The sequence below is a fragment of the Balaenoptera physalus genome (genome assembly GCF_965194825.1).
Source record: "Balaenoptera physalus genome assembly, chromosome: 9".
Classification (NCBI taxonomy): Eukaryota; Metazoa; Chordata; class Mammalia; order Artiodactyla; family Balaenopteridae; genus Balaenoptera; species Balaenoptera physalus.
The window spans coordinates 98,703,439-98,728,120 of record NC_138888.1 but is presented as its reverse complement, the minus strand read 5'-3'; the positions used below and the strand labels follow the sequence as shown (position 1 = coordinate 98,728,120).

General features: G+C 41.1%; 1 protein-coding gene across 4 annotated transcripts in view; it reads left to right on the top strand.

Moving 5' to 3' along the window:
* The window catches only part of KCNQ5 (potassium voltage-gated channel subfamily Q member 5), a 567,853-nt gene that overhangs the window by 280,048 nt on the left and 263,123 nt on the right, over positions 1-24,682 (top strand). The window lies entirely within an intron of this gene.

Below are 24,682 nucleotides of genomic sequence, written 5' to 3'. Positions count from 1 at the left end.
ATTTTCTTGTATTGGAAACAAAAGTACCACACAGCCCAGTCTGAGCCAGCAATGTTAATAGAAATGTGATGACAAGCAAAGACATTTTCTTCCACAAGTGCCTTTACCTAGTATATACATTTGTTCAGCATTTCTATCATCTTTATTTTCCCCTAGACATTTAAAAATATGGGAAGGAATATAGTTTATCTGCAGCAGATTTTTCATATCCATTTCCATTTAACCATGTCTCCAGAAAGCACTTATCAACAGAAGCTAAACATATGGACTTTCTAAAATTGAGAAAAGCTTTTTGGAACTTGAAGAGACTTTTTCTAGCACTGAATGCAGCAAGCCATAGTGAATTATTCAAAAACAGGAGATCAAAGGAGTGGAGGAAACAATTTCATGCTTTAGAACCAAAATTCTGTAAGTTAACATATGATGGTATTAAGGATTATTTAATTTGGGGGCATGGATGAGAATCAGTGAATTGAAGAAATTCTTACAAATCTTTCTATCTTCCTTTTTAAAATTAAAACATGTCTGCTAATTTGAATATAGCACCTGTGCTCTACTCTGCTGTTCAACATTCTTTTTATAAGTTTAGAAAAATGCATCTAATTTCACAAATATTCCTCATGGTCTGCAATTTAAATTATATACATATAATTTAATATTCTTATGGAATTGAATACATAAAATACAAAAATCCTAAACAGACGTGACCTGCAATCATCCTTGTGATATTTTAAATCCGTGCATATTTTTAAATTAAAGCTATAATGTTTCAATGGGGAGGTTTTCAAAAAAAAGGCAAAACTATCGAGGCATAGTCAGATCTTAAATCACTTGAAAGAAAAACGTAGATGTAAGGGAGAAAGTTACAGGTCATAAGATTTAATGGTTGTGAGAAATATCAGACAAAAACTGATAGTGTTCTCTAGAGAAAATGACTTTGGGGCAGACAGAAGAGAAATGAGGTGTGATACAGAGTGAGGTTTTAGAAATAAAGAAACAGAAACAGTAACAGCAGAGAAAGAGCAAAATTAAAGAGAAGATTAAATCAGAGCATAGTATGTAAGGGATGCCAAGCTTTTTCCTTGATCAATCTGATGGAACATTAAAGCACTCAGTGTAAATTTTTCCAAAGCGTGAATGGTGATCTTTGGCCACCAGCAGATTGTTTTCGTGAATGGAGGCTGAGACACCTTAGGTGGGTAGACGACCAGCCTGTGCTGTGACTAATCCAGGGCTGGGGTCCTTAGGACCATGGCAAGAGCCAGCACTCCTATGTGAAGGTCACACGTATTTGGAGGTTTCTTAGCTTCCCCAGTATAGAAGACAATTTAAAGCTAAGATACCTACAGAAATATCTGGGAGTTTCTGAGTAGACTTACTGTGGCTAATACAGAAAATAAAAAGTTCCGAACTGAACAACTGCCATTCAGTAAGATCAAAGATTTAAGACATCCCATCAGAACTTCAAACCTGAAGCTCATATTCAGTGGATACAGTAAAAGGTGATCATCAGTGAGAACAATCCCAGGTTGTTCCATGGTGTAAAGTGTTACTGAATTTCTTTAATGCAGAGTTATAGCTTTGATAATAAAATGTAAGAAAATATATGAATCTCTTTATCAAATATAGATCAGTTTTTTCATTACTTGAATTGCATGATACAGCACATTACTGCCACCTGATGGAAATACACCTGAATTGCAGGAATAGTATTTAACAATAAAGCTAATCTGATCATTGTTTATGACATTAAGTGCTAGGATTCATTATGGCTTTTTTTTTTTTAACACATGTGCTTTGTTTTCTTTTTGGTTTTTTTTTTTTTTTTTTTTTTTTGCTCATATCCTATTTCTTTTTTTATATACATCTTTATTGGAGTATATTTTCTTCACAATGCTATACTAGTTCTGTTGTACAACAAAGTGAATCAGCCATATGCATACATATATCCCCATATCCCCTCCTTCTTGCATCTCCCTCCCACCCTCCCATTCCCACCCCTCTAGGTCATTGCAAAGCACTGAGCTAATCTCCCTGTGCTATGCTGCTGCTTCGCCCTAGCTATCTATTTTACATTTGGTAGTGTATATATGTCAATGCTACTCTTACTTCGCCCCAGCTTTCCCTTCCCTACCCCATGTCCTCAAGTCCATTCTCTGTGTTTGCATCTTTATTCTTGCCCTGCCATTACGTTCATCAATAGCATTTTTTTTAGATTCCATATATATGTGTAAGCATACAGTATTTGTTTTTCTCTTTCTGACTTACTTCACTCTGTATGACAGACTCTAGGTCCATCCACCTCACTACAAGTAACTCAATTTCATTTCTTTTTATGGCTGAGTAATATTCCATAGTATATTTGTGCCACACCTTCTTTATCCATTCATCTGTCGATGGACATTTAGGTTGCTTCCATGTCCTGGCTATTGTAAATAGTGCTGCAGTGAACATTGGGGTACATGTCTCTTTTTGGGTTTTTGGGTTTTTTTCTTTTAACATCTTTATTGGAGTATAATTGCATTACAATGATGTGTTAGTTTCTGCTTTATAACAAAGTGAATCAGTTATACATATACATATGTTCCCATATCTCTTCCCTCTTGTGTCTCCCTCCCTCCCACCCTCCTTATCCCACCCCTCTAGGTGGTCACAGAGCACCGAGCTGATCTCCCTGTGCTATGCGGCTGCTTCCCACTAGCTATCTATTTTACGTTTGGTAGTGTATATATGTCCATGCCACTCTCTCACTTTCTCACAGCTTACACTTCCCCCTTCCCATGTCCTCAAGTCCATTCTCTAGTAGGTCTGCGTCTTTATTCCCGTCCTGCCCCTAGGTTCTTCATGACCTTTTTTTTTTTTTTTAGATTCCATATATATGTGTTAGCATACAGTATTTGTTTTTCTCTTTCTGACTTACTTCACTCTGTATGACAGACTCTAGGTCCATCCACCTCACTACAAATAACTCAATTTCATTTCTTTTTATGGCTGAGTAATATTCAAGTGTATATATGTGCCACATCTTCTTTATCCATTCATCTGTTAATGGACACTTAGGTTGCTTCCATGTCCTGGTTATTGTAAATAGAACTGCAATGAACATTGTGGTACATGACTCTTTTTGAATTATGGTTTTCTCAGGGTATATGCCCAGTAGTGGGATTGCTGGGTCATATGGTAGTTCTATTTTTAGTTTTTTAAGGAACCTCCATACTGGTCTCCATAGTGGCTGTATCAATTTACATTCCCACCAACAGTGTATGAGGGTTCCCTTTTCTCCACAGCCTCTCCAGCATTTATTGTTTGTAGATTTTTTGATAGTGGCCATTTTCTGACTGGTGTGAGGTGATATCTCATTATAGTTTTGATTTTCATTTCTCTAATAATTAGTGTTGTTGAGCAGCTTTTCATGTGCTTCTTGGCCACCTGTATGTCTTCTTTGGTGAAATGTCTATTTAGGTCTTCAACCCATTTTTTAATTGGGTTGTTTGTTTCTTTGATATTGAGCTCCATGAGTTGTTTCTATATTTTGGAGATTAATCCTTTGTCCGTTGTTTCATTTTCAAATATTTTCTCCCATTCTGAGGGTTGTCTTTTCATCTTGCTTATGGTTTCGTTTGCTGTGCAAAAGCTTTTAAATTTAATTAGCTCCCATTTGTTTATCTTTGTTTTTATTTCCATTACTCTAGAAGGTGGATCAAAAAAGATCTTGCAGTGGTTTATGTCAAAGAGTGTTTTTCCTATGTTTTCCTCTAAAGTTTTATAGTGTCTGTTCTTACATTTAGATCTTTAATCCATTTGGAGTTTATTCTTGTGTATGGTGTTAGGGAGTGTTCTAATTTCATTCTTTTACATGTAGCTGTCCAGTTTTCCCAGCACAACTTATTGAAGAGGCTGTCTTTTCTCCATTGTATGTTCTTGCCTCCTTTGTTTTAAATTAGGTGACCATGTGTGCATGGGTTTATCTTTGGTCTTTTTATCCTGTACCATTGATCTATATTTCTATTTTTGTGCCAGTACCATACTGTCTTGATAACTGTAGCTTTGTAGTATAGTGTGAAGTCAGGGCGCCTGATTCCTCCAGCTCCGTTTTTCTTTCTCAAGATTACTTTGGCTATTTGGAGTCTTTTGTGTTGTCATAAAATTGTAAAATTTTTTGTTCTAATTCTGTGAAAAATGGCATTGGTACTTTGATAGGGATTGCATTGAATCTGTAGATTGCTTTGGGTGGTTTAGTCATTTTCACAATATTGATTCTTCCAATCCAAGAATATGGTATATTTCTCCAACTGTTTATGTCATCTCATTTCTATCATCAGTCTTTTGTAGTTTTCTGAGTACAAGTCTCACGCCTCCTTAGTTAGGTTTATTCCTACGTATTTTATTCTTTTTGTTGCGATGGTAAATGGGATTGTTTTCTTAATTTCTCTTTCTGACTTTTTGTTCTTAGTGTATAGGAATGCAAGAGACTTCTGTGCATTAATTTTGTATCCTGCAACCTGCAACCAAATTAGCTCTAGTAGTTTTCTGGTGGCATCTTTAGGATTTTCTATGTATAGCATCATGTCATCTGCAAACAGTGACAGTTTTACTTCTTCTTTTCCAATTTGTATCCCTTTTATTTCTTTTTCTTCTCTGATTGCCGTGGCTAGGACTTCCAAAACTATGTTGAATAAGAGTGGCGAGAGTGGACATCCTTGTCTTGTTCCTGATCTTAGAGGAAATGCTTTCAGTTTTTCACCATTGAGTATGATGTTTGCTGTGGGTTTGTCATATATGGCCTTTATTATGTTGAGGTAAGTTCCCTCTATGCCTACTTTCTGGAGGGTTTTTATCATAAATGGGTGTTGAATTTTGTCAAAAGCTTTTTCTGCATCTATAGAGATGATCATATGGTTTTTATTCCTTAATTTGTTAATATGGTGTATCACATTGATAGATTTGCATATATTGAAGAATCCTTGTGTTCCTGGGATAAATCCCACTTGATCATGGTGTATGATCCTTTTACTATGTTGTTCAATTCTGTTTGCTAATATTTTGTTCAGGATTTTTGCATCTATGTTCATCAGTGATATTGGTATGTAATTTTCTTTATTTGTGATATCTTTCTCTGGTTTTGATATCACAGTGATGGTGGTTTCATAGAACGAATTTGGGAGTGTTCCTCCCTCTGCAATTTTCTGGAAGAGTTTGAGAAGGATGGATGTTAGCTCTTCTCTAAATGTTTGATAGAATTCACCTGTGAAGCCATCTGGTCCTAGACTTTTGTTTGTTTGGAAGATTTTTAATTACGGTTCAATTTCATTACTTGTGATAAGTCTGTTTATATTTTCTAATTCTTCCTTGTTCAGACTTGGAAATTGTACCTTTCCAAGAATTTGTCCATGTCTTCATGGTTGTCCATTTTATTGGCGTATTGTTCTTTGTAGTAATCTCTTATAATCATTTGTAGTTCTGCAGTGTCAGCTGTGATTTCTCCTTTTTCATCTCTAATTTTATTGATTTGCGTCATCTCCCTTTTTTTCTTGATGAGTCTGCCTAAGGTTTTATCAATTTTGTTTATCTTCTCAAAGAATGACCTTTTAGTTTTATTGATCTTTGCTATTGTTTTCTTTATTTCTGTTTCATTTATTTCTGCTCTGATCTTTATGATTTCTTTCCTTCTACTGACTTTGGGTTTTCTTTCTTCTTCTATCTCTGGTTGCTTTAGGTGTAGGGTTAGATTGTTTATTTGAGATTTGTCTTGTTTCTTGAGGTGAGATTGAATTGCTATAAACTTCCCTCTTAGAACTGCTTTTGCTGTGTCCCATAGGTTTTGGCTTGTCATGTTTTCATTGTCATTTGTTTCTATGTATTTTTTTATTTCTTCAGTGATCTCTTGATTATTTAGTAGTGCACTGTTTAGCCTCCATATATTTGTGTTTTTTACAGGTTTTTTTTTCATGTAATTGATTTCCAATCTCATAGCACTGTGGTTGGAAAAGATGTATGATATGATTTCAATTTTATTAAATTTTCCAAGGCTTGATTTTTGACCCAAGATGTGATCTATCCTGAAAAATGTTCCATGTGCACTTGAGAAGAAAGTGTATTCTGCCACTTTCAGGTGGAATGTCCTATAAATATCAATTAAATCTATCTTGTCTATTGTGTCATTTAAGCCTTGTGTTTCCTTATTATTTTCTGTTTGGATGATCTGTCCATTGGTGTTAGTGGGTGTTAAAGTCCCCTACTATTATTGTGTTACTGTCAATTTCCCCTTTCATGGTTGTTAGCATTTGCCTTATGTATTGAGGTACTCCTATGCTGTGTGCATAAACATTTATAATTGTTGTGTCTTCTTCTTGGATTGATCCCTTGATCATTATGTAGTGTCCTGCCTTATCTCTTGTAACAGTCTTTATTTTAAAGTCTATTTTATCTAATATGAATATTGCTACTCCAGCTTTCTTTTGATTTCCATTTGCAATGGAATATGTTTTTCTATCCCTTCACTTTCAGTCTGTATGTGTCCATAGGTCTGAAGTGGGTCTCTTATAGACAGCATATATATGGGTTTTGTTTTTGTATCCATTCAGCCAGTCTGTGTCTTTTGGTTGGAGTATTTAATCCATTTATATTCAAGGTTATTATCGATATGTATGTTCCTATTACCATTTTCTAATTTGTTTTGGGTTGGTTTTTGTGGGTCTTTTCCTTCTCTTGTTTTTCCCGCCTAGAGAAGTTCCTTTAACCTTTGTTGTAAAGCTGGTTTGGTGGTGCTGAATTCTCTTAGCTTTTGCTTGTCTGAAAAGCTTTTGATTTCTCCGTAAAATCTGAATGAGATTCTAGCTGCGTAGAGTAATCTTGGTTGTAGGTTTTTCCCTTTCATCACTTTAAATATGTCCTGCCACTCCCTTCTGGCTTACAGAGTTTCTGCTGAAAACTCAGCTGATAACCTTAAGGGGATTCCTTTGTATGTTATTTTTTGCTTTTCCCTTGCTGCTTTTAATATTTTTCTTTGAATTTAGTTTTTGTTAGTTTGATTAATATGTGTCTTGTTCTGTTTCTCCTAGGGTTTATCCTGTATGGGACTCTCTGCGCTTCCTGGTCTTGAGTGACTATTTCCTTTCCCATGTTAGGGAAATTTTCCACTATAATCTCTTCAAATATTTTCTCAGACCCTTTCTTTTTCTCTTTTTATTCTGGGACCCTTATAATTTGAATGTTGGTGCATTTACTGGTGTCCCAGAAATCTCTGAAATTGTCTTCAATTCTTTTCATTCTTTTTTCTTTATTCTGCTCCTCAGCAGTTATTTCTACCATTCTGTTTTCCAGCTCACTTATTCCTTCTTCTGCCTCAGTTATTCTGTTATTGATTCTTTCTAGTGTATTTTTCATTTCAGTTATTGTGTTGTTCTTCTCTGTTTGTTCTTTAGTTCTTCTAGATCTCTGTTAAACACTTCTTGTATTTTCTCAACCCGTGCTTCCATTCTATTTCCGAGATTCTGGATCATCTTTACTAACATTACTCTGAATTCTTTTTCAGGTAGGTTGCCTATGTCCTCTTCATTTATTTGGTCTTGTAGGTTTTTACCTTTCTCCTTCATCTGTGACATATTTTTTTTGCCATCTCATTTTTTTTTTTTTTGATGGGTGGGATTGTATTCCTGTCTTACTTATTGTTAGGCCTGAGGCTTCCAGCACTGGAGTTGGTAGGCTGTTGTGTAGAACTGGGTTTTGGTGCCGAGATGAAGACCTCTGGGAGACCTCACTCCAATGAATATTCCCTGGGGTCTGAAGTTCTCTGTTAGTTCAGTGGTTCAGACTCAGAGCTCCCACCGCAGGAGCTTTGGCCTGACCCCGGCTCGTGAACCAAGACCCCACAAGCTGTGTAGGGTGGCAGAAAAAAAAAAAAGGAAAAAAGGAGCAGAATAATAACAAAGAGTAAAAAATAAAATTAGACTAGGAAACTAACAGATATGTTAGAAAGAATATAAATATAAAAGTATAGGGGCTTCCCTGGTGGCACAGTGGTTAAGAATCTGCCTGCCAATGCAGGGGACACGGGTTCGAGCCCTGGTCCTGGAAGATCCCACATGCCGCGGAGCAGCTGGGCCCGTGAGCCACAATTACTGAGCCTGCGCGTCTGGAGCCTGTGCTCTGCAACAAGAGAGACCGCGATAGTGAGAGGCCCGCGCACTGCGATGAAGAGTGGCCCCCACTTGCCACAACTGGAGAAAGCCCTCGCACAGAAATGAAGACCAAACACAGCCATAAATAAATAAATAAATAAAATTTTAAAAAAATAAATAAATAAGAGTATAGATGAAACAACAACCAGAAAGGAAAACAGAACCACAATAGTAAAAAGGAGGAGAAAAAACTAAACTAAAATAAAATAATTTTAAAAAGTTTTTGAAAGGTGGAAAAGTCCTTGGGTTTGGCGGTGAGGCTTAGGCCGGGACAGAGTTTAGTTGGTGAGCGGGGCCTATGCTTAGGACCCACAGGGCTGGAAAAGGCCCTGGGTGTGGCGGGCGTGGGGCTTAGGCTAAGTGCAACAGGAGGGGCCCAGGCCTGTCTCTGGTCTTGGAGGGCAGGGGACCCGGCCTGGGAGCTTAGCAGGCTTCCAGGGCCTGAGTGGGTGGGGCCAATGCCCTCCACGCTCTCCTGCTCCTGTGGTCCTCGAGGGCCCCTCCCGCCTGCCTCTCCTGTTCTCCCCTGGCCTCCTTCCTATCCATTATATTTTTATTTCTTACCCATTTCTAAGAAAATGCCGATGAAAGTATTGAACGAGCTGGACATGACATTAAAGTTCACTCCTTTTAACCTTCTCATCTTACAGTTGGGGAAATAAAACCATAAAGGTTAAGCCTGCTCTCTGTGTTACAGAGTGACAGAGATAGAAAAAGAAACCATCTGCCAGTAAACACAGTGCTTATATATTGAGTATCGAATTTTATTACTATCACCTGTGAAGCATTGTCTTACCTATCATTCTTCACCTGATTAGCTGATTAATGTGTAGACATTCTTAAGTGGAAACCCTTTCGTTTGTAATCACTTTCATAGAATGGAAAGGGTTCTTTTGTGCGTTTGAGGCTGATAAATCATTATCCCCTGTGTACTGTTCCCCTATCCATGCTCCTCCCCTCCTCCCGGGTCCTACTAGTTTTCTTACTCAAATACCCTTGAACTCTAAATTTGAACGTTCCGAGTCTCCAGACAGCTTCCTACAGGAGAAGCTGATTAACATGAGTAAACTACATATAAAGTGGTGAACCTGAGTGTGAATTAGAACTCACTGCATGATGGAGACTGACGCAGGTATGGAGATTCATCAACTTCATATCGACTGATCCCCTCAAGAAGCCGAAGATGGAAGGTACGCATTGTCTTAGACGTTTGCAGGGGGACTGTGTGGGAGAGGCCTGAGGAGGGAAGACCTGCACCTGTGACTCTAGATGGGGCCAAGTTCAGGTGTGAACAGTGTTGTTAGCTACAGTGACTAAGGAGGTTTGAACTTTATCCCGAGGGCAATGGAAAGCCCAAGAAGAGTGTACAGCAAGAAAATGACCAGATTTAGGTTCTAGAAAAATCATTCTGGCTTTAATGTGAAGGATGGAGAAAGACAGGTCCAAGGTATGAGTGGTGAGTCAGACAGGTGCCTAGAATGGTGCGTGGCCAATAAGAGGGGATCCATCAATGAGTCCTGAGTGTGTGGTGGTGGAGAGACCAGCCCTGGTGCTGATGCAGAAATCCAGGCAAGAGAGGGGTTTGCCAGCTACCATGGCGGCTGGTCATCGAGTCTGCCTTAGGATGAAGTGTGTGATACAAGTCTGCAAACCTAAGAACCTCCTGTGTATTTATGTGACGTGCTGAATCCAGGGCAAAGGAAGTTTTCTGTTTTGTTTGACAGAAAAGCATTTCCCTTCTGGCAGTTTCCTTTCCTTAGAGAGGTTGCACTTTTTTATCACTAAAGTTGCATTACTTCTGAGCTGGCAGTGTTGCTGATGGCGTCTGTGCTTTGGAAGACTCGCCCATGCATTTTCTCCTTCCCCATTTGGCAGTGCACATTTTTTCCTTCTTTCTTCACAGCAAGGTTCAAACACATAAGATTTCTAATTATTAACATCTAGGAGAGGAAGAGGCTGGAGAACGAACATGAGAGAGTAAGCAGACGCACACCTGGCGAGTTCTCGCAGAGTATTTTGATTAATTGTTGGCATTCTCATCCCGAATGTTGATAGATTAAGTTTGGATAAGATCCAAAATACTCATCATCACTGAAAATCATGACTTGGGGGAATTACATGTTGCTGGCAACACACGGCTGTGCACATAGGAGGCAAATGAAAAAGATTTCATGGGTTTATTAATGCATAACTTTTTAATAATGAGCATGAATGGATTAGATCTGTTTACTAAGTTTATAGATATTCCACTAGAAAATAGAGATTTCTGCCTCCTTGTTAATCCAGGGTCCCTCTTGCTTAGTTTCAGAGCTGTCTGTGATTTCCCAGACTGGCAACAAGTGTTTCCTTTATGCTGAATTTATTGGAGAAGTTTGTAGCCTCATGTGATGCAAAATGCTCAGGCTTCATCATTACACTGATTGGGGTGTAAATTCAAATCATGGGGCCTTCAGCTTGGCTACCATGCACCAGTTGTCAAACTTTTCTGCATCTGACGTTCTGCTTCTGCATTCTTCATTCATGATCTAGACTTCAAACTTAATTTAATTTGGATGAAATACTAATGGAAATGTTTGGGATGTAAGCTGCACTCTGAAATTCCGTGTGTCTTTTTCCACTTTCTCTTTTCTCCCCACCAGTAGATTCCAGTTAGACCTTGATCAGTGGTGGTGTTGATGCCTGACAAACTTGGGAAACTCTCACTTCATTCCCTGCAGTAAAAGTATAGAAATTCAGACTTGAACTTGATCTCAAGGCCACCAGAGCATCATGAGAGCTGAGGAATATGTGTCAACTTGACTATTCTCTGGAGCAGGGGCCCCCACTGTATGTGAAAGAGGTGTGTGTGCCCATGGGTCTAAGTGCTGTGGCTGGAAAATCAATATTAGGTATCCCATGTATGTCTACAGATGTTTTTCAAAGGCGTCCAGATGCTATTGTGATTAGAAAAACTCATTCAAAAGCCGTACTGAATGTGAGTAGTTTTGTCCTGTGCTTTCTCAACTCACAGCTGCATAAAGTACAGCTGCCCTCCTATAGAGCCTTTTAAATGGGGTCCTTGTACTTGCAGGTCAAGGACTGGAATATAGCAATTTGGAAGAGAGAAACTATAGCCTGTCCAGGTGGCATCTGGAGAGGTTACTCAGCAAGTCCAAGCTGGGGAAGGTGGCAAGAGGAACTTTATAAAATAGAATAATAAACATACTAGAACACGGCTATATTTAAACTAGATAACCAACAAGGACCTACTGTATAGCACAGGGAACTCTGCTCAATGTTCTGGAGTAACCTAAATGGGAAAAGAATCTGAAAAAGAATAGATACATGTATATGTAATGTAACTGAATCACCTTGCTGTACACCTGAAACTAACACAACATTGTTAATCAACTATGCTCCAATATAAAATAAAATTTTTTTTAAATAAAATAAACATACTAGAGAAAACCTAGGAAGGATCCATGGGCTTGTTTTCTTGGTAAGGGAAAGGGAAAGAGGGTAATTTTTTAGCCTACAAATGTGTTCATTTGTTTTATCGCCACAAGCAGGTGCTTCAGGGATGGCGTTGTCAAGGCTCAGCAGAGGGGCCATGTTCCAGGGCCAGGTCACCTGTGTGACTCCACCTGCCGGTGCTGATGGGGGGAGAAGGGGGACGCACAGCGGGTCCCACGTTTTGAGACCCCAGCTTCCCACTGACACATCTGCTAGCCCACAGGGCTCCCTTTTCCCCATTTGAAGCGTGAAAATACAAATACAAATATAAAGCACAGTAAAAGCAGGTTTGAAAAAAGTAAAATAAAACAGGAAAACTTCCGATGCAATGATAAAAGAAAGCCCGAAAGAGCTGAGGGCTCAATCTTGGTTTCTTGACGGGGGAGAGGGTTTTATGAGGCTACATCGTGGAGGTGAGGGCAGCTGTGGCTCCACAAGAGCCCGGCTGACTCCCTGCCCTGACCTGGGCAGCTCTGGATTTCTTGTACCTTCAGAGGGCAGGGAACCTCTGGAGGGTGCAAGCTCGGCAGGTCTCGTGGTCAAAGGAAACATGCAAAACCCAAACCAAATCAACCCTCCTGGCCGGCTGTCCCTGGCTTGCTCACCCCACTCGGTGGAGAACATTGCCTTTTCCACGGCTCTGCCTTTTCACAGGAAGACGTGGGAAGGAAACTTACAAGGATAGCACAAGAACCAGAAAATAGAACCTATTAATTTAGAAAAGGTGAAGGAGCTGAGGTTATTTAGTCAAGACAGGAGATGCCAAAGGAATGACTTAATAAAGGCTTTGCCTTTAGTAAAAAAAAAAAAAAAAATATATATATATATATATATATATATATATATACACACATATATATAGCAGCAAAAATGCAGATCTATTTTTTTTACCAACATATATTTAGGTTAGATGCGAGGAAGAACTTCTAGGCTTACAGGGGTGTCTGTTCTAATTAAAAGGGGTGTAGAGCTTGCCTGATGATGATATAGTCTGGCTTCAAAGATGTTTTTGCCTCTTACTTTAAAAAGATTAAATAACCATTGCTTCTTTGCTCGCAAACAAAAAGGTCCTAAATTTTTGCTTTTGTTTGTCTAAAAAAAATGACCACAAAGAATCAGAAAAATTGATGAAATGGCCTCCATATTGAGTAATTTTCCTGAATTCCCCTAAAATAAATATTCCTTAAATCTCCCTGAAAATAGGAGATTCTATCTTAAGTATTTAAATTCTAGAAAACCTTATTTCTTTAAAATAAGAAATGTATGTGTCTGTTCTAAGGGCTTGAAGATTGAAGGGGTAAAGAAGATGAACAGCAGAACTTTTTCTGTGTGATGTGCTTCACCGGTACACACACACACACACACACACACACACACACACACACACACAGGCACACTGACTAAATTTTAAGTGCTTTAAAAAATCTCTAACCGTTAGAAAAATGACAAATTCATTCATTGTACTTCTGCTTTCCTGTCTAACCTTGTATAATTATTTATGTAAGATCTTGCTTGGGTATTAACACATAGACATGAATCTGGCTTGAAATGTAAGACCTATGAAATGCATAGACACTACTAAAAATCATAGTCAGTACCAAGGTTCTCACCTAAGCCTGAACTTGTACAGAAATTCGAGTGCAAACAGAGCCCCACACACGAATTAGCTAATTGAACCACTTCCTAGACTGTGGCTATTAAGTGACTTTGGTTTTATCCCTGAGAGATAATCTTGGGGAACTGAGACATAGCTATGGAATCCGTTGTTTGAAGGCAAGTCATTTATTTTTTAATGTTAAATTATTAAACCTGAGCTCTTTCACACAACTCCAAAAACTACAGTGACAAAACAGAATAGATGGCAGTTTCTATGGCAGCAATTTCTCATCTTATGTCTTTTTTCCAGCCACTTTATTATTTACACAGGATTAGTAATGGGTATTAATTCCTAATACAAAGCAAACACAATTCTGGTTTCGCCCTGAGCATTATACGGCTATAACCCAATAACTTCTAGATATTGTGCCTGCCTGGAAATATTTAAGATGAAACTGATATTAGCACACGCTGTCCTAGACCTTCCAGGGGAGATCTCGGTGAGCCAGCGGGGACACAGTATAGGGGCTGCATGATGATTTGGGGGAGGGGATGGCTACACGGGGGCCAAGGCACAGGGTCCCCTCCCCCTCCTTAGGACAGCTCTGTGGACCCACTGCTTCCTTAGCTCCCGGGGACAGAAAAGACCCCGCGTCCAGCTTTCGTTCTCCAGCTGTTGGTCTTAGCTGTCAGCCTTCTCCAGTCTGAAAGGGAAACCATGTTCCTGTGCTCAGTTCCTCTGTGATGGAAGTGGAGTCTTCCCTTTAGTACCTTACCATTCCGTAAATCAGAAGTTTTCCTACATGACTACAGTCTTCTGCAAGATTTGATTGAATAATTTTGCTTTTATTTACCGAAAAAAAAAGATTGACCTTAATACATAATTGTATTAACAATGGCCTATTAAGAAGCAGATTGGAGGGGTGGTCCAGCTTTATTTCATTTAAGCTTGAAGAAAATGGGAGAAATATCTAACACTTAATACCTCTTAAGAGCCGTCTGAGCTGTGGGAACACAACTTTTCTGTACACAGCTGGCCAGCTCCAGTGGTCAGCCAGAGAAAGCAACTATCTCCCTGCAAAGGGCCGGGAGAGATGGGCAGGGGTTACACTGGCCCGGTGAGGATGCCTTTCCCAGGCATCTCAAGATTCTCAGGGTGCCACCACCCCAGGACACACTGGGGACCTCCACTGTGCTCAGGGAGACATGGTACAGAGAGGGTGCAGGGGGAGTGTCCCGAGGGCGCTCAGATGGGCCGTTTCTGCCTTTGGTGATGACGTTTCCGTATGATGAATGATACCTCTGAAAGGCACCCTCAAATGTCAGAAGTTTCAAGTTCTCCAGTCACCTACAGGACAGACTTGGGAGGTGCTCCGCGGACCCTGCACAGAAGTACAGACGCCAAATGCTTTCGCTGGAATGTTCATTCCCTCGTCTCTCTGCACCAGGAACAGATGCCCCCGGCACGGAGCGGTCACATGCTCGTTCCCTTACACACTCACATGAACGGGTTCCCGTCTGGGAGGAGAAGCAGGGTGACCCCAGAGGGGCCCAGGGCACTGAGGGAAGAGTGGGCCCAGGAAGACGGTGGGGAGGGGACAGTCCTCAAAATCCCCTGGCAGGGGTCACCAGCGACGCCTCTGCCGCTTATCGCCCAGGGCACGCTGTAGAAATAAATTAGTGGGAGCAAATCTTGAGAAAGCATGAGGCCAGGAAAAAACCACCAATACTGATTTCACCCTTACTTTCCCTCTTATGTTGTAAATTTGAAATATTTTTAAAAGAATGAATAGAATAGGACTGAGAGACATGAGAAAGCTCTTTGTTGAACTGGGAACATTGGGGACCTGCAGAGAACTTATTCGGGTACAACTTCGGGGAGACTGAAGAGCTTTTCACAAGGTGTTTTTCCCTGGGAAGGAAGGCTGTGGGCAAGGAGGCCACCCCTCAAGTCACTGCTAATGTTACCAGATCAAGTTACTCTGATCGAGACCGGGATTTCTCCATCTCAGCGCTATTGACATTTGGGGGCAGATATTCTTTGTCGTAGGTGCCTGCCCTGTGCTTTGTAGGATGTTGAGCAGCGTCTCTGGCCTTTGTCCACTCGATGCAATAATAACGTCCTCACTCCCCAAGTGGTGACAACCAAAAATGTCTCCAGGCATTGCCAGATGTCCCCAAGGAGGGTGGACAAAATAGTCTCTGATTGAGCACCATTGGTCTAGATTCAACTTTCCAAACCGGGTTCCTTGTGTCACCACCAGGCATGAAAAAATGATGTCTTAAAGATTCCTAGAGCACAGTAACATCCTAAAATCTCTCGGTCCTGCTTGGCTTTGTTTAAACCCAAGCCAAATCTAGTTAAGGATGGTACCCCTGTTTTCCACTAATATCTGTCAGTATTTTGTGAAGCTCCTCATCCTTGAAATGCATTTTGGATGGGCTTTGACTGACAGACCCTAGTAGAGAGGACAATTTCTGTTATTATTTTAATGGTTCCTGTGATCAAAAAAAATCTCCAAACATGAAATTAACCATTTTTGTGAATATGTTTCAGAGTCATGAGATGAGAGGTCATTTTATGAGGAGAGGCAAATTCTATTCCTCCCAGAGCCTTGAGAACTGGCAGGGGGCGGGGGGGCGGTCAGAGCAACGGAGAAGTGAGGAAGACCATCTGTCAAGTTCCCGATCAGAGCTTCTGAGGACACTGGCTGCTGGCTGCCCTACATTCCCTTCCCCCCAAGCATCCAACCAAACAAATGAAGACAATGAGAGGGGGACACATCACAGTACCTGGTCCAAATAGCTACCAAGGAAAACTTGGGGGTCCTGTCTATTCATTGGGGGCCCCTCTGTGTATTACTTATGGCATTGTAGTAGGTTACAGGGAAAGAACAAAACTCATGTTGACAAGCTCAAGTCAACACTCCGCAAGCGTTGAAAAGAAAAGATGCATGAGGTGCAGAAAGAATTCCTGGAGCCTAGAGCTGGGGTCTGGGAACACCTCAAGGTCTGCAGTCCCCTCTTCCCTGCTTGTCTCTTGTCTTGGCTTCCCTTCCTTCCCCCATATTCTCCCTCCCCGCGATTTGTCAAGATGGCTACTCCGTCTTCCTCTCCATGGACAGGCTTCTGCTTCCTCACTGTTTCCATTCCTACAACTTCAGTTGGCACGAGACTTTGGCCTGATGTCGGCCCTGATTCTATAAGACCTTTTCCCAAATGACTTGAGTATCCACGGTCACCCAATGGAATAGTTGGCCCTGGATCGGGTGTTTGCCCCTGGTCTAGTGACCTCACAGCCAGGGGAAGAGAGGGCAGGCACAGAATATTTATAGGGTCACCTCAACCTGCCCCTTCTGCAGGCTCTAAGGGCCAAGGCAGCTCTCAGAGAGGTTATGGGTGACACAGGAACCCCAAAACATAGCTCTTACAACCCACTGTTGTGCTTAGTTTCCAACGGTACTGATGTAAATCTTCATAATAACTAGCATGTGTTGAGTGGTCGTGCTAATAACTCTATGTATGTCTGGTGTTTTTCCAAATGCTTTTCGGTCACTTGCTCATTTTATTCTCATAACAAACCTGTGAGGTAGATATCTTTATTCTTCCCATTTTACAGTTGAGGAAACAGGGAACCAGAGAAGAAGTTCCCCAAACCAAGAAGCTAATAAATGATGGAACCAGGAATCCAGCCCAGGTATCTGACTTGGTCTTTTAGTTACTCTGCTGAGCTCCCTCTCTGAAGGAAAAAAAAAAAAAAAAAAAAAAAATCAGAAAGTGAAATAATAACTTCAGGCAGTTAGATGCCTAGAATTTGTCAAACTGTTCTGGGTGGGCTGGTTTTTCATAAAAAGCATCAGCCGGTATTAAAAGAGACCCGCCAGTGGTGGCAGATCCGCCCTGTAGCTTGTGTTGGAATTTCCATGCCCAGGATGGTTGTGCTCACCGGTCATTTCCAGCACTCAGCTTGTGTCCAGTGCAGGGGCACCAGTCGCCACCATCCTGACCGCGTCCCAGCTGCTCCCTGAGACCCTTGACCTCCACCTCCTCACCATCCTGTCTGCCTGTGTCGTGACCCATGTCTCCCTTATCCGTTGATTAATCAAAAGAAAGTCAGATCCCTTTAAGTATAATGGGTGTGACACCCCACACTTCAGACCAGCTGTGACTTGTGCAGGTCGTTTACACCACCACCCTCCTTCACTTGTTCCATTGCTGATTCGGTGGCCAAGAGAGCTGCTTCCTGATGACTTTTCTGCCCCTCGGGTGTTATTTCAGAATCCAGAAACCCTAACCTTTAACATTTCCCTGACGTTCATTTCAGCGAAGAAACAGCCCGCCGGATGCCCTTTCCTTTTTCTACTTTCTACATTTTTGCTCAGAATAATGTTAATGGTTCCAATCCCTTACCCAATTCCTGTCTGTCTTCTAGAAATACTTTTCTAACTAAATCTTAGCCAGTCCTTTTTACGTTTATATTTAGTCTGATTTTTTTTTAAACGTAGTGGTTTTGCTACACACGAAAATTTGGATCAAGCATCTCCTTTAACCAGTGGTCAAACGTAGGAGCAAAGACGCATACGGGGCACGTTTAGAAAGTGGTGTGATTGAGGTCGAGAGCACGTTAGGTGTGGAGGACGAGCCGGAAATAGGGGGCTGGGAAGTTTCTAGAGGCCCGGGTGTGCAGTGAGTGGCAAAGAGCAGGACAGTGCAGCCGGGGTCGGCGTTTGAGTCCTGGCTCCGCTTCTTGGTGAACGCACAACCTCACTGGAACACGAGGATCTCTTTGCGCTTCTGTTTCTTCGTCTGCAAAATGGGAAGCATGAGAGACTCTGTTTCACTAGGTTGTACTAAGAATTACGTGAGCTAAACCACGTTAAATTATTAATAAGTACTTAGGAAGTACTTATTACTAATACTCAAGATCTGTTAGCTAATCTTTCATCCTAGGGAGCCTTGAATTGAACATCGCCATTGACAGTTTCCCAGTGGAGCAAATCAAAACTGGGAATCGATGATTCAGAACTCATTGACTCACTGAACCTAAGTTGGCTTTGTGACCCTTATACGTGTAGTAACTTTGTCAGTTAAGGACGTAAAGAAAAATTTAAGACATATGGCTCCTCAGCTTGAAATTCTTGATACTGTCAAAGGATGTTCCTCCAAAAGGGGCCAGGTTGGGGAGAGTTTGCAGGGGAAAATGCCAGAAAAATCCATCTACTTACAGCTTACAAGACAATGGCAATGGTTTAGTAGTTCACTCAGAAGATATCAGAGGTGCCAGCCCCAATTCTGTATTATGACTGACTTCGTTTTGGTGGCCTTATTTTATGTGTAAACTTCCTAAGGATTCTAAGCATATAGCAAATGCTGTCAATTCTAGTAGGTTACTTAACGGAAGAGCACCATTTTCTACGTGTGCTTTAGTTAGCTAGTATTTAGTATTCTACTTCTTTATATGATCTTCAAATAAAAGAGACCTGGAAACACAGTTTTTGTCTTTGGGGATGATTTTGAACACAACGGTTTCCTTTTCAGTCAAGATGAGTTTGGAAAAAGATATTAAAGTAATTCAATCGCAGTTTACTAAATTAGAACAATTTTTAATACTTCACAGGTAACATCAATAACATTCAACTTGGGAAATATTTATACTGTTTTCTATTTTAGTTCCTTTTTCTGAAGAAGTTTGGCTTTTTCTTTTTCTTGTAGTTCATCTTCTAATTATTATGTGCCATATCATGCTCTTCTGAGACTTACCAATCATTTTCAAAACGGCTTCCAATGTAGCTGAGATATGAATTCATGACAGGTTTTTTTGAAACCATAAAGCAGAATTAGCAATTGTTTCTGAGCAGCAGTTAATACTGGAAATGTGGAGTCAGTAATTATATAAAAGTCAAAGCTTTTAGTGAGGTCTTCCAAGTGAGATAAAGTGTCTTCTTGGGTGGGTCCTGTAGGGGAGAGAAAAGTTTTCATCAGTCCTCTTAGAGTCCCCAGCTGGGTCCGAAAAAGAAACTGATAAAGACCGATTAACAGGAGAAAAGCATGCAAATTGCTTTAATATAAATTTTACAGGACCCGGGACCCTTCATAAGGAAATGAAGACTCCAGGAAGCAGTTAGTCATGTGTCTTGTCCTGCTGGGGTTGATAAGGAGAGGACGGTCGTGGAGGACAATGACAGGCTAAGGGGTACAAGGTCATCGCAGTGAACGGCTGTTGGTTTGGACTCTTCTTGGTCCCTTTGTTCTCAGGGATAAGGACACTCCTCTCCTCCTGGTACAAAGAGGACACCTCCCACAGGAGGACTTTATGACCTGTTTTAGGGAAGAAGTTGGAATGACCTTCCTGCTTCTGTTTTCTCGAACTCCTTCAGCTTAAACTCTTCAGTATACCAGGTGCCACACTCTGGGGTAGCATGTCCTCAACCCCATCAGTCCCCATCCCCACCTTGGTTATGGGCATCATCCTGTCCTTCCAGACCCCCCCGACCCCGGTCTGATCGCCATCCACAGTACCTCGCCAGCTCCGTGCTGAGCTCGGTGGGTTCTTTGGAAATCGACTCTTCAAGCTCAAAGCCTTCCTCAGGGGACAGGTGCCTCCCTGCCTCCACCCCACACACACCGTCACCCCGTGACCTCCCTTGTAGGGTGAGCAACTGCTATCCCAGTTTGCCTGCAACTGAAGGGTGTCCTGGGATGTGGAATTTCCAGCTAAAACCGGGACGGCTGGTCATATAGGCGAGGGGCAGTAGTGGGAGAGGTGGGGAGTGTCCCTGAGGGAAGTCCCGCACTTTCTTCTTTTAATTCTTTTTCTTCCCTCAAGTACATGAAAAAGGAAGAGAAGGTGCTTTTACTGTTCATTTATTCTTGTAATTTATCATTTTGGGGAATGATCCTCTGAACCCATTTTATAAACCATGGAAGTGTTTATTTGCATTTGATAGTATGTAGCAGAAATGGATGAACCTACCATTGAAAATTATCTTTTAGTGAAACGTTAACAACTCTTAATAAAGGGAGTAATTTTAATGATTCTTTTTCCAGTAAAGTGTGTAAATAAGTATGCCCCACATCCTGGATAAGGAGGTCATGTAGCTTCCTGGGAAAAGGTGAGAAGGGAAAAGTGGCAAACTATCAACATATGTGGAGCTTTGGACATCTCCATGAGATCCCCCCAAATGGAGATCTTCAGTCCAAATCTGTCAACTCAGTAAAGATGTTTACAAAAATCACTCGAAACTGCTGTCTCATAACTGAATAAATTAATTAAATGCTTTATAACACATATAGTCCTTTTGTATATTGCAATTACATTCCTAAGAGACCAACATCAATCAGAATAATCATCCAACAAGTAATCATCCCCTATGCATCCAACCATTTTTTTAATTGAGCACCTACTGTGCGCCAGTTGCTCTTCCGGCATGTTCCAGCCAAAACAGCCTTGGTGCTTGGCCTCATGGAGTTTATATGACACTAGGGTATAGAACAAAAAACAAATACCCAATAGATATATAATTAGAGCTCATGATATGGGCTTTGGAGGAAAATAAATGGGAATGACAACAGGGAGAAAAAAACAGGTGGCCTTGTTGAAATTCAAAGGCGGCATCATCCAGGCAGGGGTGAAGGAGGATTCTGTGCAGAGAGCAGTTTGTGGGAGGGAGGAGCTTGCTCAGTAGTTCAAGGAACCCACGGGGGAAGCTCCAGCCCGAGCCTCGCAGACGAAGGCAAGATTCTGCTGCAGGTGACAGCCGTTGACCGCACAGAGCCTTGTGAGCTGAGGCAGAGGTTTTACATTTTACATGAAATGTAGTGAGAAGCCACCTATGGATTTGACACTTTGTTGCTTAGATGTGTGGTTCCCTGGATGTTGGATAAAGATTACGCCATCTCTCATGGTGAAAAGAGACATGGAAAGGCAAGAGAAAGGGCAGGAAGCCAAAAGAGGTTGCATCTCGGCCACGTGGTGGACCCAGGAGCGGCCCTGCAGGGTCAGGCAGGAGAGGATGTACAGATGGAGCACAGACGGAGTGTCTGCTTGCTCACCGCTTTGCCATCGGGGATCCACCTTCATTCATTCCATTAACTGCCGGGGAGGATGATAAACCGCTCTGCCCCACAGAATTGTATTGGTTTGGGACCCAGAACTGGATAGAAAAAGATTAATTAATATTACTGCTGCAAGAAATTATCAGCTCGTGAAAAGCGACACTGAATTAAAAACTAACATGCTTACATTTTTTATGGGAAACATCTGTCCACAGTGTCTGCTGAGGCATGATTTCTTCCCTTTCTCTCCTTTCTCTTTGGCATCGTATCCTTGTTTTTGGAAGTCAGTATATTTTTAACTGCAATGATTACTTCTGGTCATGTAGGTAGTTATGTAAGCAATGGTATCTAAGGACTCCCTAAGCCCCAAATTATATTAAAAGACAATGAGAAATATATAAGCTGCCAACAACCCTAACGGTCCTTAGAATTTTCCATTTAATTCTTTGGGAAGGGTTGGGGGACACTTCTCATTGTGAAAATTCAAAATCCTCTTCATATAGCATCTTAAAGGGAAATATTTTTATTGAAAATATTTAGGGACAAATGATGTGCTCCGACAAGCTTCTGTGACCATAGCCACTTCTTATTTTTTAAGTTCAACAGATCATTTTTACTACTTGGTAAACGTTAACACAGAGTCAAGCCTCTGAGGTTTTGTTTAAAAAAATAAAAATCTAAGCCTCAGAAAACATTGACACAAGGAATTAAAATCTACAAAACTGGCTAACTTTGGTCTCACAGCAGGAAATTTTATAGTAGTTTCAGTAGTACTTAGTGGTTCTTTATTAGCCATGTAGAAATGCTAAAACTTTTCAACCCAGAATTCTGTAGTTTTAATGTGTCAAATATCCCTGGACTAAGTCCCACTGAGATCCTCAGATATGTCAACTATGACAAGCTTAAATTTGTGTCAGAAAATACGATTTGTTCATATCTCACTCTGGAAAACGTTTAATTTGTTTATGCTACAAATCAGAGAAGCCAGTGATCTCTTATTTTATAATGACTTGTTTTTCCACACGTCCTCCTTTGACCCCGGTGAGCTTAGAGATTTCCACAAACAAAGACTTTTAGCCCAATGTAGCTGACAATGAGACTAACTCAGTAAGCGTTTCAAATAAATTCAGTGTCTCAAAAAATACGATCATTTCAGTCTAGAGAAATGATAAAATGAATGATAAAATGACTTGGGAGGGAGGGAGGAGAATCTGGCTAGTCTGTACCTATTAGAAAAGAAAATATTTAAAGATCATGGTGCAAATAGTGTGAATGCCAACCCAACCATACCCTGTACCTGTCATTAATATTGCATACGTTATTGCTTTCATTAATTGAATTTTCTATCTAGGATTGCACTGCATTTATCAATTTATTACTCTAGAGCTCAACGTTTTACTCCTTCCAGCACATCTTATGTTTTTAATGTCACATGTTACATCTTTTTGTTTCATATATATCCCTTAACTAATTATTGTAATCCTAGTTATTTTTATTACTTTTGTCTATTAACATTCATACTAGCTTTTAAGTGATTAATCTGCTACTTTATTACTGTATATTTACCTTTCCAGTGTTTTCTTGTTACTAATTAGCACCCTTGCCTTTCAGCTAAAAAAAAGTCCCTTTAATATTTCTTGTAAGGCTAATTTACTGGCAATGAACTCCTTTAGCTTTTGCTTGTCTGGAAAACTCTTTATCCCTCCTTCAATTCTGAATGATAACTTTGCTGGGTAGAGTATTCTTGGTTGGAAGGTTTTGTTTTTGTTTTTTTTTCTTTCAACACTTTGAATATATCATGCCACTCTTCTGGACTGCAAAGTTTCTGCTGAAAAGCTTCTGATAGTCTTATGGGGGTTCCTTTGTACATAACAAGTTGTTTTTCTCTTGCTGCTTTTAATACTGTCTCCTTGTCTTTAACTTTTGAATTTTTGACTGCACTGCGTCTTGGTGCGGGTCTCTTTGGGTTCATATTATCAACAACTTTCTGGACTTCCTGGATCTGGATGTCTGTTTCCTTCCCCAGGTTAAGGAAGTTTTCAGCATTATTTCCTCACATAAAATTTCTGTTCCTTTCTCCCTCTGTTCGTCTGGGAGCCCCATGATATGAATGTCCATTTGATGCTGCACCATAAGTCTCTTAATCTAACTTCACTTTTTTTCATTCTTTTTTCTTTCTGCTGCTCTGATTGAATGAGTTCCACTGCCCTGTCTTCTAGTTGACTGATCCTTTCCTCTGCTTCATCTGGTCTGTTGTTAAATCTTTCTGGTGTATTTTTCAGTTCAATTATTGTATTCTTTAGCTCTGTGACTTCCATTTGGTACTTTCATATATTTTCCATCTCTTTGTTGAAATTCATCCATTCTTCTCCCCAGACTGGTGAACATCTTTCTGACCATTACCTTGAATTCTTTTTTAGGTAAATTACCTATCTCTTTCATTAAAGTATTCTCTTGAGGTTTTATATTATTCTTTCATTTGGAACATATTTCTCTGTTTCTTCATTTTACTTGGTCCTTTGTGTTGGTTTCCATACAGCAGTTGAGACGGCCACCTCTTGCAGTCTTGCAGGAGTGGCCTCGTGTAGGAGATGAGCCTTGTCACTCAATCCTGACTCAGCTGTTTGTTTTCTCTCAAACCTCCGTGATTTTCCAAGAGCCTATTACATTCTCAATCGTTCACAGTAGTTGAGGGTGTAGCAAGACCTGTCAGGCCCCCAAGGAGAGGATCTCAGCACCTAGATTCAGGCTGATTGGAAGCCAGACCCTCAGGCAGCAGCTTTTTAAAGTGTGCAAATATATACAGTCCTGTGGGACTGCAGGTGTAAGCCCCACTGGCCACCAGAGCCAGGCGATATGCAGGTGTCCCTGGCTGGCAGTTGCAAACACCTGGGGCTCCAGAGGGGTGCATAAGCTCTCTTCTGATAGATAGCAGCAGTCTGGAGCAAGGCAGAGGGAGGGCGGCAAGGTAGCACCCACAGCCTGCCTTCCTGAGACCCACTCTGTCAGCCCCCAGACGTGCACCAAACCTGAAGCCTGACCCTCAGGCCGAAGCGCCAGGATGCCAAAGAGGCCTCCTTCACAGAAAGACTGGTGGGGGGCGGGGGCTCCGTCTGCTGTCTGTGCAGTGCCCTGCCGGGGGGTGGGGGGATGGGGAACCTGTCGAGAAACATCTCTGATGGCCACAGTCCTGTGGGACCAGGGAATGCAACCACCCCGGCCACTAAAGCCGGGCGACCAAAGGGCATCCCATGGGCGCAGCCACAAAAACTGGGGCACCATATGTAAAAACCAGGGCCCGAGACACTGGTAAAGCTTCCCCCCAGGAGACCCTGGGGCCCAGCAGAGGGAGAGGGTGA